The sequence below is a fragment of the Hirundo rustica genome, chromosome 2 (assembly GCF_015227805.2).
Source record: "Hirundo rustica isolate bHirRus1 chromosome 2, bHirRus1.pri.v3, whole genome shotgun sequence".
Taxonomy (NCBI): domain Eukaryota; kingdom Metazoa; phylum Chordata; class Aves; order Passeriformes; family Hirundinidae; genus Hirundo; species Hirundo rustica.
The window spans coordinates 68,568,337-68,575,334 of record NC_053451.1 but is presented as its reverse complement, the minus strand read 5'-3'; the positions used below and the strand labels follow the sequence as shown (position 1 = coordinate 68,575,334).

General features: G+C 37.9%; 1 long non-coding RNA gene across 1 annotated transcript; it reads left to right on the top strand.

Moving 5' to 3' along the window:
• The first annotated feature begins 4,947 nt into the window (after positions 1-4,947).
• Positions 4,948-5,919, top strand: LOC120749306 (uncharacterized). The gene is made up of 3 exons (XR_005699608.2): positions 4,948-5,136; positions 5,247-5,346; positions 5,444-5,919. It is a non-coding gene; the product is annotated as an uncharacterized LOC120749306 (long non-coding RNA).
• The last annotated feature ends 1,079 nt before the right edge of the window (positions 5,920-6,998 follow it).

The window sequence follows — 6,998 nt, the reverse complement described above, 5'->3', positions numbered from 1 at the left end:
ATGTACTGCAAAAATGCATTCATTTACTGTATTTTTTTTTTTTTAAAATTATAGTTGAAAATAATTTACCATAAAATGAAAGACCAACTTCAATCTTTGCAAAGCATCAGGTAATAACATAAGCTACCATAATGGCCCTGTCACAGTTCTAAAAAGAAAGCAAGCCTCCTTGCCACCCTGTTTTGCAGTTTAGTCACATGCTTTGATGATGCTGTCTTTGGCTAGTTTAGTGTAGAGAATTTAGTTAGGAATTTACTGAAACTGCAGGCAGTAAACCTCTCACCAGACTGACTTTATATTAACAATGCTGTCCTTAAAGAGAGGCATGATGGGCAACAGACAAGAGTGGTAGTGGTAAGAATAATATGTAAGAAAAACATGTTAAAACCCCATTGAAATGCATGACCTAAAATTGTTATTTACTCTTTTTCTGCATCACCTGTCCTATACAGCTGAAATTATTAGCCTGAGTCTTACACACCTTGTCTCTGATCAACACCATCAGAACTGCACTTAAAGTAACACTATTTTAAGGTCATATTAGAAACCATCACAACATTTGTAGTGCTAAAATGGTACATTATTGGTAAAAGATAGTGGCCACTACAATTGCTATAAAGTTTTGTGGAAATGGGGCACTGATGTTTGTGGCTGGCAAAAGCTGTAGTTCCTGCAAATAAATTCAGTCACAACAGACCTGAGTAGTGAAGGATATCTAAGGGTTACTATAAAGTTGGTGCTAATGAAACTGTACTGGGATTTTAACAGCTAGGCCTGTGACCCTGAAGCTTTTGATGACACTTTAATAAAGAATTTGATCAGGATCTGTGATTTAACTACTGAGTGGCAAAAGTTGCCAGAAACTGACAAAGGGTGATGATTTTTTCTTACAACAATGGCTATGTAAATTTTAAAGTAACTGTACTATTTCAGAATTTAAATTTCAGCTCTTTCCCCAGAAAGCATTTAGATGAAATACAGAAGTGCATATGGAAAGACATCCATGCTGTGCAGCCAGTCACACGTCCTGGCAAAAGCTGCAGGGAACTGCAGCCACCAAGTTGGGAGAGGACAAAATTTCAACTTCTGTATTTACATTTGCATGTTGATTTCACTGGGAAAGAGTGGCTTCCTGGCTTTTGGAACACCACTTTTTTTTGTGCTAGGTTCTAAAAAAGCGGCTTTTCATATTAAAAGCAGTGCTTGGAACACGGTGTGGCATTAACATCTGCTCATGCTTTGTCTTGCAATGCTTTGAATCAGGATCATCCTTGCTTATTAAGTCAAGCTGTCTGCTGCTTCACTACCAAGGTATATGAACACCACTCTGTAAGCCCATTCTTCTTTCCTATTAGACTCCTTGCTCATGAATCATTCAAATCCCTCAACCTGAACCCTGCTTCACTGCTGCCTCTAGTAATTATTATTTATGCCTGGAAACTCTTTGGGATGTCAAAAAAGAGCTGACTGAAACAAATGCATTCCAATGTATTTCTTTCCTTCTGCAGTGCAAATTCAGGAGGGTTAGCTTTTAGCACGGGCAGCTTGAACAAGAGTGGAGCAAAGGAATATCCCCCCTGCCAGACACGAGTCTCAAGTGTTAGAGGACTAATACAGCAATACCTCCTGGACAGCCAGGTGCCTGGCATTTCCCAACTGAGGTGTATTTAACTGTATATTAACTGAGGGTCCTCACTTGGATACATCAGGCTAGGAGGATTGCTAGTCAAAGCACTGTGGAAAAAGTTCAGAGTCCCTTCTAAGGAAAACTACTATGAATCTTAACACAAATATTCAACCTGATATTCCCAGACTAGTTAGAATGCACAACACAAAAAGTACCACTACTACTACCACTACTACCAATAATAAAGAAATCAAGAATTCACTGAATATTACTCGGAGTTATGAATATATATATAGCTACTATAAAGTTCAAGCTTAGTAAAGATGGAAAGTAGAAGGTAAGAAAAAAACCATATGGGGTAAATTTACATATTTTCGTATTCACACAGTGTTAGGAGACAAAATATGTTCAGGCTTCATGCACATTTAATAGTGTATTGTTTCTCACTCTGATACAGCAACTTGAAAGAGCACAAGCCTAACTACAGTCTTACAAGCTCAGGTGATAGATGTTTGTGCTTCAGGGGTAGGGATTAATGCATTAAATTAGTTATGCTTTCCTGGGCACCAATTTGCCAGAAGAAGTGTGGATGGATTTGCGATTTGCATAATAATAAGGTTTGAAATACTCACAGCAGAGGAAAAAAGAACAGAACATTTCAGTTCAGATGGGACCTAAAATGATCACCTAGTCCAAGACTTAGGCAAACAGCTCCAATTAATGTAAGTGGAAGTCGTGTGGCTAAGACCACTAACAAGCTTTGTGTCTTCAACCAAGAGTCTTTAAAATGTCTTATATTTTCTTATACAACCTTGTATTTTGTGCTCAGAGTGAGCTGAATACCACATAGAAGAGGAATTGCCTAAATTCTACACAACACTCAAAATAAGATGTAGGTATGGTGAATGGAACAAATCAGGTGTTAGCATAATCTGGTGTGGTCTGTAAAGTTTGAATGCCCAATAAGCTTACTGACAATACCCTGCGGAGATTAGTAAACAAAATTTTATTCTTCACAGAGGAAGTGCACTATCAGCAAAACCATTTTTGCTCACTGTAAGGGGGGGGGGGGTGGAAGGCTTTATGTAGAAGAATAAATTACATGAAGCAGGGAGAAACTACTTGGGCAGATGTTACACTAAGTTTTACAGCGTATCAGTCACTATAGTATGTATAGATGAGGTTACCTTGATGTTTCCCAACCTGTATGTATCGAATACATACAGCTGGAATGTACCCAGCTTACTTCTGAAGAGGTCCTGTGGGTAGTATGATTACTCATATTAAATATGGTTTAAAATATTTTTGCTCATGTATCTACCAGAAGTGCCTCTCCATTCCATTCATCTGCTCCTCCAGCCCATCTTACTCTTAAGCCCTGTTCTGGATGCACGAGATGTAGCTAACTTGGCACTGTTGAGAATGTGCCCTCTTGTATCTGCAAAGATGCCAACTCTTAGGGTCATAGGTAAGTACTTTCTTTGCCTTCACAAACATTTTCTTTCTACTACAAAGCAAAAAAAAATCCCAAACAGGTGTGTTGAATATATTCACTGGGGATAATGGAAAAAAGCAACAACACAGTAAAAGCATGAAGGTAGAGATCTCTTGGAAAAAGTAATCAGAACCTCCCCATGAGTATGTGCCTTCCTGTATTCAGCTGGTAGTGATCCATAAATCATCTTTGTTCACTAGAAATCAAAGAGCCACATCAGCTTTGACCTGGGGACAAGAGGCTGAAAGGTTAAGAAGAGACATCACTTGGGTAGGCTACTGGTGAGTGTTTTAAAGTCATTCCACTATCAAACAGGTTTGAATAACCACATTTATTGTCAGTATTATATATATCAGTATTATACACAGTGTTAAATGCATGGTTATTGTACTCCCCTAAAACACTGAAAAGATGTGCCCGAGGACTCATAAAATACAGAAATAATAATTCCATACTTTTGCTTTTCTTTAGCTATATATTCAGTTTCTTCCTTTCTCCTCTTCCCTCTTAACAATCCTTATGCTTGGCAGTTTTAATTTTTTCCCTCTTTCAGACTGTCAGTCACAAACAGTATCTTGACTTAAAAAGAGATCTTTTCTTATTTCAGAAGCCTTTTACTGTCGCTATGACTGCAGGCTGTATGCTTATCTCCTGCTTCTCAGATAAGCTTCCCCTTCACTAAGATTCATCCTATAATCTCAGCCTATTTATATGTGATTTAACCTCCTTGAGATGAATAGATTTTTTTTTTCTTGTTGTTTTATTTGAAAGGATTTTATTTAGGGGACTCAGTTCTGATACAATCTAGACTCCTGGCATTCAGTTAAAAAATACAAACAATAATGAAGAAAGCTTTCCATTTTCTGAGAAAGGCATTTTGGCAAGAACTGTACATACACAACACTCATGAAAAATTAAAAGATGAAAACAAATAAACCATTTGCTTTGCATGGGCGTAGTGCTTTCCAGGCTAGCAAAACTTTGGGGCATATACTTCTGCTGTTGTCACATTGCTGACTCAGGGAAGATAATTCCTGTGCTTAGTTCATAAGCTTTTTTTTTTTTTTTAACAGCTTGCTATATACAAAGAGAAGAGAGCCTCTTAAAAATCTAATTCCTATATTCTCAAGGGCTTGAAGACTCTGTAGGCTGCTGGAATTAAGTGGCTGTGATTTTCTGTAAATACAGATGTTTGCTTCATTAAAACTTCATGAAATTTAAACACTCTTCATTCCATATCTCTCTTACATGTCTCTCAAACATTTATTCTGTTGATATATTTATTTTTTGTGATAACGTATTTGCATTTACAAACATGGATCATAGATAGATGATATCTCACAAGAAAGCATCCCTACAAAGCAGAGTAGTAATCCCTCTACGTAAACACTTGGAACAGGAAAGCACATTCAGAATTTTATAGACACACAAATTGAATTCTATTCTATTTGAGATTTTGCTCTTGGCCTCTCTGCATGCAGTGAACTTTTCTAAGAAGGAAGACAAGCTTGTCAAACTCACCTTCAAGCAAACAGCAGCAACCCTCAGTCTTTCTTTACAGGTAAGAAACAGATGCTTTTCATTACTTTGGGCAATAACATCTCATTAGCACGGCACATCAGCAAGCTGGGAAACATCAGCTATGCCTGATTAAGTTGATTCCAGGTTTCTTCAAGCTTGGTTCAGTAAAAAGAAAAAAATCAGGTTGGTTTAGGCAGTGGATAACGGCAGAGGTAGGAGAAGTTCTGGAAACACCGCTAAGGATAAGGGCTGAAGGAAAACTGGCAAACTCAATTTTGGCCCTAACAGAAGGCTGTCTGCTATCTCACCCTCTAGGCAGAGATTTTTGGCAGTTTAGGAGTGAATAGTTTTCCCTGCCAAGTAACTGAAATGTATTCTCCATGACACATTATTTTACATAACAGGTCAGGAAGGGTATCAATGAATAGGAGGTCCAGCATCCCTTTCTGGCATGGGTTGAACAGCTGAGATACACTGCCTGTAGGAGCTAAGGGTATGTAATTACAGCCTTCACTCACAGATGTCCTCACTGGCATGAACTCTAGTTATAGCCATTGGTGACATGGACTTTGGCAAGGTCTTGACAGAATGGATATTTTCCAGGATGTCTGGAGCTGCTAAGAGCTTGTGGAGCTGCACTCCCCATGTAGAAGGCTCTGAGGCCAAAGCAGGAGAAACAAGTTTGAGTATGCTAACACTGAAGGTTCTCTCTCTCTCTCTTTATGTGTATAGTTTTTAATATTCACTTCTGTGGAAGTGAATAGCAATTCTCTAATGAGATTTCATTAATTTCATTTCAGTCTTTGTCGAGAGATGATGAAATCTGGTGGAGAGACACTTAACTGTGAAGCACAGTGGAAAGCTGGAACCATCTCTACTCAAAGCATCCTTCAGCACTGACACCCCAGGGGGACAGGAGCAAGCAGGGGGCTGTGAAACACTGCAGAAGCCTTGTGGTGCCATTCATTCCTTGACAGTTTAATACCACTCAGTAATTTACATGGGGTGCGAAACCAGCAGGGTTTGACACCAATAAGGTCAGTTCTGCCATCAGAGATACAAACTTGGGTCTCAGCAGAGGAAGAAACTAAATTAGTGCAAACATGTTTTTCTCAGGTAGTCAAGCAAGGTACCTAAGGTAGTAAAAAATAATTTTCCAGCTTATCTAGAGTAGAGTGCTTGCTATGAGCTTTCACCCTCTTCATACCTTTGCAGATGCTGTAAGCACCCCTGCAAAGGGTTTTGATATTTTTTCTGTTAAACATAACAGTAATTTTAAATTGTTTTCAACAGAAAAAGATGCAAAGAGAACAAAGCAGCACATTCAATTTCTGAGTCTGTTGAAAAGAATGACTGCATTCCATTTGCTTATTTTAATCTAACGTAAAGAGTTAATGCTGGTTAAGTACAGCTTGCATTGGTACTTAGCGGAAGAAAGCAAAAGCAAATGCATTAATTACTGTTCACTGACCACAGTTAGGATTTTGAAAAATGCTCGATTAGTGAACAGTGTATCTCCAAATCACAGCTAAAGTGAATACAAAAATTTGAAGCACACAATCACCAATGTCATTAACTATTCTACCTCTGAAGGATAAGGATTACTCTGTTGAAAAGAATAATTCTATCAATAAATTTTTAATTCTTTTTTTAAAAACACATTTTTGGTAAGAAAAGGATGTAAGCAAGACCTGAAAATTAAAAATAAATAAATAAATAAATAAAAAGGCATTTTCTCTTGGATAGAATTCTTACCTGGGAATGATACCACTCTTGTTATTAACTTCTCAGAAGAACAGACTTGGGGACAGCCCTTAACTTGCTCCTCTGCAGGTCTTACCTTTTGATTGTATCCAAAAGCACAAAAAAAAAAAAAAAAAAAAAAAAAAAAAAAAAAAAAAAAAAAAAAGTTTTTACCCCTTTAAAACTTATTCTGAAGCCTTTCCAACCCTACAGGAAGGTAGGCTGATAAGAAGGGGAAGTAGAGGTTGCTTTTTTTATCCTACATAGCTAGATAATGAGTTGTATTTTCCCTATTAGAAGGGCTCTTTTGCCGAGTCCTCACACTGTTAAGTTTCTAAGAGACAGCTTGTGGCTCTTGACTCGCACTGATGGTAATGTAGAAGATGGATGTAGTTTCCACTCGCATGTTTTGCAGAGGTCTGCTTGTCTTTCTGCTGGTATTGTGGTAGAAGCCAGGTCAGAATGCTATTTATTCACAGATAGGAGAATTGCTGAGAGAAGATTTGAAGACATGACTGAAATGTTTCACAGAGATACAGAAGATTACTTTCAGAAAGCCCAGGCTCACAAAAAGAACTCTGATTTAAAGCTGCTCCATAGGGGTTGTGAGTA